General features: G+C 42.2%; 1 protein-coding gene across 2 annotated transcripts in view; it reads right to left on the bottom strand.

The window, feature by feature from the left end:
- The window catches only part of mycbp2 (MYC binding protein 2), a 318,384-nt gene that overhangs the window by 174,382 nt on the left and 130,146 nt on the right, over window positions 1-13,856 (bottom strand). The gene's annotated exons all lie outside the window — the stretch shown is intronic.

Genomic DNA, 13,856 nt, shown 5'->3' on the forward strand with positions numbered 1-13,856 from the left:
AGAATAATAGTGAAGACATCAAAACAATGAAATAACACATATGGAATCATGTAGTAAACAAAAAAGTGTTCAACAAATCAAAATATATTTGAGATTTCAGATTCTTCAAAGTAGCCACCCTTTGCCTTGATGACAGCTTTGCACACTCTTGGCATTCTCTCAACCAGATTCATGAGGAATGCTTTTCCCAACAGTCTTGAAGGAGTTCCCACATATGCTGAGCACTTGTTGGCTGCTTTTCCTTCACTCTGCGGTCCAACTCATCCCAAACCATCTCAATTGGGTTGAGGTCGGGTGATTGTGGAGGCCAGGTCATCTGATGCAATAATCCATCACTCTCCTCGATCAAATAGCCCTTATACCACCTGGAGGTGTGCTTTGGGTCATTGCCCTGTTGAAAAACAAATGATAGTCCCACTGAGCGCAAACCAGATGGGATGGTATATCGCTGCAGAATGCTGTGGTAGCCTTGCTGTTTAAGTGTGCCTTGAATTCTAAATAAATCACTGACAGTGTCACCACCAAAGCATCTCCACACCATCACACCTCCTCCTTCATGCTTCACGGTGTGAACCACACATGCGGAGATCATCCGTTCACCTACTCTGCATCTCACAAAGACACGCCGTTTGGAACCAAAAATCTGAAATTTGGACTCATCACACAAATGGACAGATTTCCACCGGTCTAATCTCCATTGCTCGTGTTTCTTGGCCCAAGCAAGTATTATTCTTATTGGTGTCCTTTGGGTAGGCACTAAACTACCTTCATACTTCCATTAATTGTTTTAAACCGGTACCGGTTACCTTCAGACGAGTCCTGTGACACAGAGAACACTATCGAGAATACTATCGTGTTCGTGTAAGTCTCCCCTTTCCATAGAGTGATTATAATAGTTTGTACGCTACAGACGTTTTCGTGAGAAGACCGATTTCCGGTATGTCTCATGGTCTAACAAACACCACTCTAGCTCTGGCACCTTTCACTGCGACATCGGCGGATGCGGTGGATTGAGATGCATCCAGATATCTCTAGCTTAAATTAACGGATTTTGATGGGGATTTTTTTATTATGTTACAGAGATAGACTCGAGGGGGTTAAAGGGATAGTTCAATGTGGAAAAGGTTAATATTGAGGATATTGACTTGCATTGGTTTTGGGTCCCAAATGCTAAAAAGTTAGCATTTGAAGACAGTGGCCAGGTAAACAAAACCAAAGCTAGCATTTGAAGACAGTGGCCAGGTAAACAAAACCAAAGCATGGATTGTTGTCTTACCTTGTCTATAGACTGCTTATAGGGAAAGGAAAGCTAAGTCCCACCCCAGAATTTTGGCCAACCAATCACAGCACTCCAGTGGATAGCAACTGTTGCTAACCAACCTTGTGTCCGACGCCCTCAGACAAGCTTACGCTTCAAACACATGGAAGATGATGAGGGCAATGGCAAACGGGGAATTTAAAAAAATAATTCAGAAAAAATGGGTTTAAATACATAAATAACTGAACAGTGCACCAGGGTTACTTGCGACTGAGTCCTAAAATGCTGAGCCTATTGATGGAATATTTATCTAACCTGAAATCTATCACGATTTGTTTCGGGACAAACCGGATCACTCGGAGTTCCAACGTGGCAATTGTTTACTTGCCGAGGATTATAGGCTTGAGGTGGTTTCCTTGATCACGCAGGTCCCCAGCCTACGTAAGAAACTGGGAAAAAGGCAGTGTAGAATGTTTACATTTTCTACGCCGGTGGCTATACGGCGTTCGCGCTTGTTGGATGCATCTCCGCCTTGTCGTTCGTCGTTCTCTGACTGGCCTGTGTTGCCCGGAGCTCCCCCATCTGATTGCGCCGTCGAAGGAGCACAGCATGAGGAAAAAGGCAATCAACGATGGTCGCATGTCATGAGCCGTGGAAGCCGAAGACAGCGACCACCCGCAAACAGTCTACACTCCCAACGAGAGGCCCTGCGCGGATACAAACAACAAATAGTTTCACCGTCCTGGAGCCTAATCTTCCTGCACCTTCGTCACTGGGGGTGCCCGTGTCTGCAGCAGCAATGCCTACTACTACGAATTCATAGTCGACGTCTGCAACCTTCCGTCCCTGCTCTGGATCGAGCGGGGCTTCTCCATCTGTCGGAGGCCTGTGAAGTGTGGGAGTGGGCGGATTTCCATGTCCTTCTCGCCAGCCGTGATTTTGGGTAGCTCCATTTTTTAAAATGTGACCGTTCCTGGTGCAAAAACAATGTCCTATCCCGGAGCTCGAGTAAATTACATTACTAAGCTGTTCCCGAATGTACTACGTCAGGACATGGAAATCGATTCTTAGTCCATGTGGGTTTTAAAGACATTATGAAGGGCAGCTCTGAACAGTTGAAACTGGATTTTAAAGAGCTGATTGACTCTCTGCTAGACACTAACAAAAAAAACATCAAATCTGGCCCTGTGCCTCTCTCTGAATCGTGGCGTTCAACACTTGAGCAGGATTCTTGCTCTTCACAACTGGCTATGTGATTATTGCAGCTCAATGGGTGTAACTTTTGTTGACAAATTCGATATATTTTGGAAACAATTCACGTTTTATAAGGACGATGGGATCCACCCAAATTGTTTCGGTTCCTGGATCCTTTCACAGCATTATAAGGATGCGTTGAGACAATGACTTAGCAATGACCCAAGCCCAGCTCAGCTAATCCATACCATTGTGACACAGAGTTGTCAAAATGCTTCAGCAAATGTACATTACATCAGGGGCATCGGTAGATACAACATAAGCCCTCCTGTAGCTCAGTTGGTAGAGCATGGCCCTTGCAACGCCAGGGTTGTGGGTTCGATTCCCACAGGGGGCCAGTATTAAAAATGTATGCACTCACTAACTGTAAGTCGCTCTGGATAAGAGTGTATGGTAAATGGCTTAAAAAATAAATACAATAAAATAAATAAAAACTAAGTTATGTCCCTCTAACTGCCCTGAATGCCTCTGCTGATCCTACAGCTATTGTGTGCAGTAAAAGAACGTGCCTAAGAGCCAGATTTATACTGTTAGCACTGAGCCGGTGTGCCAAAGGAGGCAGTCCACTGTGTGCAGCTCACCCTGCAATAACATAAAGAACATAAGCACATCTACTGCTGCTAAGCTTCCCAGTAAAGCAATAAAAACAAGTAAGCATCCCAGAAGAAAAGTGCTCAAAATAGCCCACGTTAACATTTGTAGCATAAGAAACAAGGTTCATGAAATCAATCATTTGCTAGTAACAGATGAGATTCATATCCTGACTATCTTTGAAACTCACTTAGATAATACCTTTGATGACACAGTGGTAGCAACACAAGGTTATAACATTTACAGAAAATATAGAAATGTCAATGGTGGAGGTGCTACTGTTTATACTCAGAACCACTCCCTGTGAAGATTAGAGAGGATCTCATGTTAAATACTATTGAAGTAATATGGCTACAGGTTCATCTGCCTCACCTAAAGCCAATTCTGGTGGGAAGCTGCTATAGACCACCGAGTGCTAACAGTCAGTATCTGGATAACATGTGTGAAATGCTTGATATGTATGGATAGGTATGTATGGTATATATTATGGGTGATTTAAATATTGACTGGCTTTGATTAGGCTGCCCACTCAAGAGAAAGCTTCAAACTGTAACCAGTGCGCCTGCAACCTGGTTCAGGTTATCTGTCAACCTACCAGGGTGGTTACAAAGAGTACAGGAATTAAATCATCAACATGTTTTGATCATATCTTTACTAATGCTGCAGAGATTTGTTTGAAAGCAGTATCCAAATCCATTGGATGTAGTTATCACAATATAGTAGCCATATCTAGGAAAAACAAAGTTCCAAAGGCTGGGACTAATATTGTGTATAAGAGGTCATACAATAATTTTTGTAGAGATTCCTATGTTGTTGATGTAAAGAATATATGTTGGTCCGTGGTGTGTAATGAGGAGCAAACAGATACTGCACTTGACACATTTATGAAATTGCTTATTCCAGTTACAAATAAGCATGCATCCATTAAGAAAATGACTGTAAACCTGTTAAATCCCTGTGGACTGATGAGGAATTGAAAAATGGTATGGTTGAGAGGGGGATGAGGCAAAAAGGAATGGCAAATAAGTCTGGCTGCACAACTGATTGGCAAAGGTATTGCAAATTGAGAAATCATGTGACTAAACTGAAGAAAAAGAAGAAAAAAAACACTACAAAACAAGGTTAAATGACAAAGAATGATAGTAAAAAGCTTTGGAGCACCTTAAATGAAATGTTGGGAAAAAGGGCTAACTCTGCTCCATCATTCATTGAATCAGATCGTCATTCATCACAAAATCAACTGATATTGACACGTACTTTAATATTTTTTCATTGGCAAGATTAGCAAACTTAGGCATGACATGCCAGCAACAATTGCTGACACTACACATCCAAGTATATCTGACAAATTTGTAAAGTGAATGTGAAAGAAGTGAAAAAATTATTGTTGTTTATTAACAATGACAAGCCACCGTGGTCTGACAACTTGGATGGAAAATTGCTGAGGATAATAGCGGACGATATTGCCACTCCTATTTGACATATTTTCAATTTAAGCCAACTAGAATGTGTGTGCCCCCGGGCTTGGAGGAAAGTAAAAGTCATTCAGCTACCTAAGAATAGTAAAGTCCCCTTTACTGGCTCAAATAGCCAACCAATTAGCCTGTAACCAACCCTTAGTAAACTTCTGGAAATAATTGTGTTTGACCAGATACAATGCCATTTTACTGTAAACAAATTGACAACAAACTTTCAGCATCCTTACAGAGAAGGACATTCAACAAGCACAGCACTTACACAAATTACTGATGATTGGCTGAGAGAAATTAATGATAAAAAGATTGTGGGGGCTGTTTTGTTAGACTTCAGTGCGGCTTTTGACATTATCTATCATAGTCTGCTGCTGGAAAAACGTATGTGTTATTGCTTTACACCCCCTGCTATAATGTGGATAAAGAGTTACTTGTCTAACAGAACACAGAGGGTGTTCTTTAATGGAAGCCTCTCAAACATAATCCAGGTAGAATCAGGAATTCCCCAGGGCAGCTGTCTAGGCCCCTTGCTTTTTTCGATCTTTACTAACGACATGCCACAACTACATCTCGTAATGAATAATGTGGAAATTGAGCAAGTTGAGGTGACTAAACTGCTTGGAGTAACCCTCGATAGGAGACTGTCATGGTCAAAGCATATTGATACAACAGTAGTTAAGATGGGGAGAAGTATGTCCATAATGAAGAGCTGCTCTACCTTCTTAACAACACTATCAAAAAGGCAGATCCTACAGGCCCTAGTTTTGTCGCACCTAGACTACTGTTCAGTAGTGTGGTCAGGTGCCACAAAGAGGGACTTGGGAAAATTGCAGTTGGCTCAGAACAGGGCACCACGGCTGGCCCTTAAAAGTACACGGAGAGCTAAAATTAATGACATGCATGTCAGTCTCTCCTGGCTCAGAGTGGAAGAGAGATTGACTTCATCACTGCTTGTTTTTGTAAGAGGTGTTGACAAGCTGACACCCATGCATACCCCACAAGACATGCCACCAGAGGTCTCTTCACAGTCCCCAAGTCAAGAACAGATTATGGGAGGCGCACAGTACTACATAGAGCCATGACTACACAGAACTATATTCCACATCAGGTAACTGATTCAAGCAGTAGAATCAGATTTTTAAAAAACTGGTAAAAATACACCTTATGGATCAACGGGGACTGTGAAGAGACACACAAGGGTATTGACACATGCATACGCACACATTGTGATATTGATGTATGGTGGTATTAAACATTTTGTATTGTAGATAGGTAGTGGTGTAATAATGTCATATGATGTACTGTTTTATATTTTGTTTTATATGTCATGTAAGTGCTTTAATATGTTTGGGCCCCAGGAAGAGTAGCTGCTGCCTTGGCAGAGGATCCCTAATAAATACAAAAATCTCCGCACCGCCAAGCGTCTCAACTCCAGGCAAGCTCGTTGGGCCCTGCTTTTCACTCAGTTCAACTTTACCATCTCCTACCGCCCGGGGTCCAAGAATGTTAAGCCGGATGCGCTTTCACGCCGCTATAGCCCCGCTGCTACACCCTCAGACCCCGAGACTATCCTTCCTACCTCGTGTCTGGCGCTGCACTCATATGGGGAATAGAGAAGCAGGCCCCCGGGGGGGGGGGGGGCTGGCTGGCTAACTGGATGTTTGTCCCAGATGCTGCCCGCTCCCCGGTCCTGGAATGGGCTCATTCCTCAAGGCTTGCCTGCCACCCTGGTTCCCATCGAACCCTGGCCTTTGTGTGACAACGCTTTTGGTGGCACACCATGGTTCCTGACGTCTCCGTGTTTGTCGCCGCCTGCACTGTCTGTGTTCAGAATAAGACTACTCGGCATGCTCCGGCTGGCCTCCTTCAACCACTTCCTGTCCCTCACCGGCCCTGGTTGCATATATCCCTGGACTCTGTCACTGTTCTACCTCCATCTAATGGACAGGTTTTTCAAAGCCGCCCATTTAATTTCCCCCCCCAAGCCACCCTCAGCCAAGGAGACGGCCCAGCTCATGGTGCAGCACGTCTTCCGGATCCATGGACTTCCGGTGGACATGGTCTCCGACCGTAGTCCTCAGTTCTCGTCCCAGTTCTAGAAGGTGTTCTGCACACTCATTGGATCGTCAGCCAGCCTATCCTCCGGGTTTCACCCCCAGTCTAACGGCCAGTCGGAGCGAGCCAATCAGGACCTGGATATGACTCTTCATTGCCTTGTCTCCACCAACCCCACCACCTGGAGCCAGCAACTCGTGTGGGTGGAATACGCCTGCAACATCCTTCCCTGCTCAGCCACTGGTCTCTCGCCTTTTGAGTGTCCGATGGGATATCAGCCCCCGCTCTTCCCTGAGCAAGAGGAAGAGGTCAGCATATCCTCAGCCCAGATGTTCGTCCGCCGCTGTCGCCATACCTGGAAGACAGCCCGGTCTGCTCTTCTCAACACCACCTCCAGTTATCCCACTTTTCATGTATCAAGGATTAAACCTGTCTTAAAGTCCTGTCTCCGCTTTCCGGTTCCGACCTATTCTGCCTGCCCTGACCCCAAGCCAGCCTGCCACCCTGTACCTATCAAACTCAGACCTGGTTACGAACCTCTGACTGCCCTCAACTTGCCCTTTGCCTGCCTCCTGTGGTTTTAATAAACTACTCTGTATATTGAACCTTCCGTCTCCTGTGTCTGCATCTGGGTCATATCCTGAGTCGTGTTAGTAAAGGCACCTTTGGCAGCAATTACATCTGTGAGTCTTTCTGGGTAAGTCTCTAAAAGCTTTCCACAATTGGACTGTGCAACATTTGCCCATTATTCTTTTCAAAATACTTCAAGCTCTGTCAAATTGGTTGTTGATCATTGCTAGAACACAATGTTCAGGTCTTGCTATAGAATTTCAAGTAAATTTAAGTTAAAACTAACTCGGCCACTCAGGAACATTCACTGTCTTCTTGGTAAGCAACTCCAGTGTAGATTTGACCTTGTGTTTTAGGTTGTTGTCCTGCTGAAAGGTGAATTCATCTCCAAGTGTCTTGTGGAAAGCAGACTGAACCAGGTTTTCCTCTAGGATCTTGCCTGTGCTTAGCTCCATTCTGTTTCTTTTTTTATCCTAAAAAACTCCCCAGTCCTTAATGATTACAAGCATACCCATAACATGATGCAGCCACCACTATGCTTAAAAATATGGAGAGTGGTACTGTGGATTTAGATTTGCCCCAGGAGGACAAAGTCAGGGAAATGATCTCTGAGAAATTGAAGATGCACCACAGGAAGATTGAGGTGGAGCGCGCCCACAGGACTGGAAAACCCACCACCAGCCCAGGTGACAGGCTCAGGCCGATAGTGGTCGTTCCTGAGGTTCAAGGACAAGGTAGCTGTTCTGGAAAAAGCCAAGAACTTGAGAGGAACGTATATATCTTCCTCAACGAGGACTATCCTGAAGCTGTGCGCCAGAAGAAGAAATAATTTATATATATATATATATATATATATATACACACACACACACACACACACACACACACACACACACAGTGGGGAGAACAAGTATTTGATACACTGCCGATTTTGCAGGTTTACCTACTTACAAAGCATGTAGAGGTCTGTAATTTTTATCATAGGTACACTTCAACTGTGAGAGACGGAATCTAAAACAAAAATCCAGAAAATCACATTCTATGATTTTTAAGTAATTCATTTGCATTTTATTGCATGACATAAGTATTTGATCACCTACCAACCAGTAAGAATTCCGGCTCTCACAGACCTGTTAGTTTTTTCTTTAAGAAGCCTTCCTGTTCTCCACTCATTACCTGTATTAACTGCACCTGTTTGAACTCGTTACCTGTATAAAAGACACCTGTCCACACACTCAATCAAACAGACTCCAACCTCTCCACAATGGCCAAGACCAGAGAGCTGTGTAAGGACATCAGGGATAAAATTGTAGACCTGCACAAGGCTGGGATGGGCTACAGGACAATAGGCAAGCAGCTTGGTGAGAAGGCAACAACTGTTGGCGCAATTATTAGAAAATGGAAGAAGTTCAAGATGACAGTCAATCACCCTCGGTCTGGGGCGCCATGCAAGATCTCACCTCGTGGGGCATCAATGATCATGAGGAAGGTGAGGGATCAGCCCAGAACTACACAGCAGGACCTGGTCAATGACCTGAAGAGAGCTGGGACCACAGTCTCAAAGAAAACCATTAGTAACACACTACGCCGTCATGGATTAAAATCCTGCAGCACACGCAAGGTCCCCCTGCTCAAGCCAGCGCATGTCCAGGCCCGTCTAAAGTTTGCCAATGGCCATCTGGATGATCCAGAGGAGGAATGGGAGAAGGTCATGTGGTCTGATGAGACAAAAATATAGCTTTTTGGTCTAAACTCCACTCGCCGTGTTTGGAGAAGAAGAAGGATGAGTACAACCCCAAGAACACCATCCCAGCCTTGTGCGGGTCTACAATTTTATCCCTGATGTCCTTACACAGCTCTCTTGTCTTGGCCATTGTGGAGAGGTTGGAGTCTGTTTGATTGAGTGTGTGGACAGGTGTCTTTTATACAGGTAAGGAGTTCAAACAGGTGCAGTTAATACAGGTAATGAGTGGAGAACAGGAGGGCTTCTTAAAGAAAAACTAACAGGTCTGTGAGAGCCGGAATTCTTACTGGTTGGTAGGTGATCAAATACTTATGTCATGCAATAAAATGCAAATGATTTACTTAAAAATCATACAATGTGATTTTCTGGATTTTTGTTTTAGATTCCGTCTCTCACAGTTGAAGTGTAGCTATGATAAAAATTACAGACCTCTACATGCTTTGTAAGTAGGAAAACCTGCAAAATCGGCAGTGTATCAAATACTTGTTCTCCCCACTGTATGTATGTATGTATGTATGTATGTATGTATGTATGTATGTATGTATGTATGTATGTATGTATGTATGTATGTATGTATGTATGTATGTATGTATGTATGTATGTATATATATATATGTATATATGTATATATATATATATATATATATATATATATATATATTTTCAGAGCCATTTCCCTGTAATGCTTAGAGAAGATCTTATGTCAAGTGTTATTGAAGTGTTGTGGTTGCAGGTTCACTTGGCACATCAAAAGCCTTTTATTTTAGGGTGTTGCTATAGGCCACTAAGTGTGAACAGTCAGAATCTAAATAATGTGTGTGAAATGCTTGATAGTCTACGTGATTTAAACAGAGAGGTCTACTTTCTTGCGGACCTGAATATTGACTCGTTTTCGTCAAGCTGTCCGCTCAAGAGGAAGCTTCTTACTGTAACCAGTGCCTGTAATCTGGTTCCTACCAGGGTGTTTACAAACACTACAGGAACAAGATCATCCACATGTAATGATCACATCTTTACTAATACTGTAGAACTTTGTTCTAAAGCTGTATCCATACCCATTGGATGCAGTGATATCCAGGAAAGCCAAAGTTCCAACAGCTGGGCCTAAAATAGTGTATAAGAGATCATACAAACGATTTTGTTGTGACTCTTATGTTGATGATGTTAAAAATATTTGTTGGTATGATGTGATTAATAAGGAGCATCCAGACGCTGCAGTTGATGAATTTATGAAATTGCTTCTTCCAATTATTGATAAACATGCACCTGTTAAGAAACTGACTGTTAGAACTGTTAAGGCTCCATGGATTGATGAGGAATTGAAAAGCTGTATGGTTGAAAGAGATGGGGCAAAAGGAGTGTCTAATAAGTCTGGCTGCACATCTGACTCGCTGACTTACTGCAAATTGAGAAATTATGTGACTAAACTCAACAAAAAATAAGTAACTTTATTATGAAGCCAATATCAATTATATAAAGAATGCTGGGAAAAAAAACTGGAGTACTTTTTATGAAATTATGGGCAGAAAGACAAATTTAACTCCATCTTTAATCGAATCAGATGGCTTATTCATCATTTAATGATTACTTAATTGGCAAAGTTGGCAAACTTCGGCATGAAATGTCAACAAAGAACAGTGAGCCATCGTACACATGCATAAAAAAACAAATAATGAAAGAAAGCATTGCAAGTTTGAATTTTGTAAAATTAGTGTGGGAGAGGTGGAAAAATTATTGTTATAGATCTCCTGGCATTGACAACTTAGATGGAAAGCTACTGAGGATGGCAGCTGATTCTATAGCCACTCCTATCTGTCATATCTTTAATCTGAGCCTAGAGAAAAGTCTTTGTCCTCTTTGCCTTGACTGGTTCTAACAGCAGACCTATAAGCTTGCTGCCAGCTCTTAGCAAACTAATGAAAAAAATGGTGTTTGACCAAATACAATGCTATTTCTCTGTAAAATTAACAACAGACTTTCAGCATACTTATAGAGAAGGGCACTCAACATCAATCCCAGAACAAGAGCAAAGGACCTTGTGAAGATGCTGGAGGCAACAGGTACAAAATTATCTATATCCACAGTAAAACGAGTCCTATATTGACATAATCCTTGGGCTCCCGAGTGGCACAGCGGTCTAAGGCACTGCATTCTCAGTGCTTGAGGCGTCACTACAGACTCCCTGGTTCGAATCCAGGCTGTATCACAAACGGCTGTGATTGGGAGTCCCATAGGGCGGCGCAAAATTGGCCCAGCGTCGTCCGGGTTTGGCCGGTGTAGGCCGTCATTGTAAATAAGAATTTGTTCTTAACTGACTTGCCTAGTTAAATAAAGGTTAAATAAAAATAAATAAAAAACATGTACTGCACTGACACTAATTACTGAAGATTGGTTGAAATAAATTGATAAGAAGATTGTGGGAGCTGTACTGTTAGATTTCAGTGCAGCCTTTGATATTATTGACCATAACCTGATGTTGAAAAAATGTATGTGTTATGGCATTTCAACCTCTGCCATATTGTGGATTCAGAGCTATCTACAGTTGAAGTCGGAAGTTTACATACACTTAGGTTGGAGTCATTAAAACTCGTTTTTCAACTACTCCACAAATGTATTGTTAACAAACTATAGTTTTGGCAAGTCGGTTAGGACATCTACTTCGTGTGTCACATGTAATTTTTCCAACAATTGTTTACAGACAGATGATTTAACTTATAATTCACTGTATCACAATTCAAGTGAGTCAGAAGTTTACATACACTAAGTTGACTGAGCCTTTAAACAGCTTGGAAAATTCCAGAAAATGATATCATGGCTTTAGAAGCTTCTGATAGGCTAATTGGCGTCAATTGGAGGTGTACCTGTGGATGTATTTCAAGGCCTACCTTCAAACTCAGTGCCTCTTTGCTTGACATCATGGGAAAATCAAAAGAAATCAGCCAAGACCTCAGAAAAATGTTTTGTAAGTCTGGTTCATCATTGGGAGCAATTTCCAAACGCCTGAAGGTACCAAGTTCATCGGTACAAACAATAGTACGCAAGTATAACCACCATGGGTCCACGCAGCTGTCATACCGCTCAGGAAGGAGATGCGTTCTGTCTCCTAGAGATGAACGTACTTTGGTTGCGAAAAGTGCAAATCAATCCCAGAACAACAGCAAAGGACCTTGTGAAAATGCTGGAGGAAACAGGTACAAAAGTATCTATATCCACAGTAAAACAAGTCCTATATCGACATAACCTGAAAGGCCGCTCAGCAAGGAAGAAGCCACTGCTCCAAAACCGCCATAAAAAAGCCAGACTACGGTTTGCAACTGCACATGGGGAAAAAGGTCGTACTTTTTGGAGAAATGTCCTCTGGTCTGATGAAACAAAAATAGAACTGTTTGGCCATAATGACCATCGTTATGTTTGGAGGAAAAAGGGGGTACCTTGCAAGCCGAAGAACACCATCCCAACCGTGAAACACGGGGGTGGTAGCATCATGCTGTGGGGGTGCTTTGCTGCAGGAGGGACTGGTGCACTTCACAAAATAGCTGGCATCATGAGGAAGGGAAATTATGAGGATATATTGAAGCAACATCTCAAGACATCAGTCAGGAAGTTAAAGCTTGGTTGCAATGGGTCTTCCAAATGGACAATGACCCCAAGCATACTTCCAAAGTTGTGGCAAAATGGCTTATGTACAACAAAGTCAAGGTATTGGAGTGGCCATCACAAAGCCCTGCCCTCAATCCTATAGAAAATGTGTAGGCAGAACTGAAAAAGTGTGTGCGAGCAAGGAGGCCTACAAACCTGACTCAGTTACACCAGCTCTGTCAGGTGGAATAGGCCAAAATTCCCTCAACTTATTGTGGGAAGCTTGTGGAAGGCTACCCGAAACGTTTGACCCAAGTTAAACAATTTAAAAGGTAATGCTATCAAATACTAATTGAGTGTATGTAAACTACTGACCCACTGGGAATGTGATGAAAGAAATAAAAGCTGAAATAAATAATTCTCTCAACTATTTTTCTGACATTTCACATTCTTAAAACAAAGTGGTGATCCTAACTGACCTAAGACAGGGAATTCTTACTAGGATTAAAGTCAGGAATTGTGAAAAACTGAGTTTAAATATATTTGGCTAAGGTGTATGTAAACTTCCGACTTCACCTGTATATAGAGCCATTACAGTATGGAACTCCGTTCCATCTCATATTGCACAAATAAACAGCAAACCTTGTTTCAAAAAACAGATAAAGCAACAGATAAAGCAACACCTCACGGCACAACGCCTCTCCCCTATTTGACCTAGATAGTTTGTGTGTATGTATTGATATGTAGGCTACGTGTGCCTTTAAAAAAAAAATGTATTAATGTTCTGTATCTATTCATGTTATGTATTATGTCATGTTTCATGTTGTGTGTGAACCCCAGGAAGAGTAGCTGCTGCTTTTGCAACAGCTAATGGGGTTCCTAATAAAATACCAAATAACACTTTGTATTTAGGACAAAAAGTGAATTGCTTTGCCAAATTTTTTGCAGTATTATTTTAGTGCCTTGTTGCAAAAGGATGCATGTTTTGGAATATTATTATTCTGTACAGGCTTCCTTCTTTTCACTCTGTCATTTTGGTTAGTATTGTGGGGTAACTACAATGTTGTTGATCCATCCTCCGTTTTCTCCTATCACTGCCATTAAATGCTTTAACTGTTTACCTGTTTAAAGTCACCATTTTGAGAAATCCCTGAGCAGTTTCCTTCCTCTCCGGCAACTGAGTTAGGAAGGAAATCTGTATCTTTGTAGTGACTGGGTGTATTGATACACCATCCAAAATGTAACTTCACCATGCTCAAAGGGATATTCAATGTCTGCTTTTATTTGAATTTTTACCCATCTGCCAATGCCCTTCATTGTGAGGCATTGGAAA

The sequence above is a fragment of the Coregonus clupeaformis genome, chromosome 23 (genome assembly GCF_020615455.1).
Source record: "Coregonus clupeaformis isolate EN_2021a chromosome 23, ASM2061545v1, whole genome shotgun sequence".
Lineage (NCBI taxonomy): Eukaryota > Metazoa > Chordata > Actinopteri > Salmoniformes > Salmonidae > Coregonus > Coregonus clupeaformis.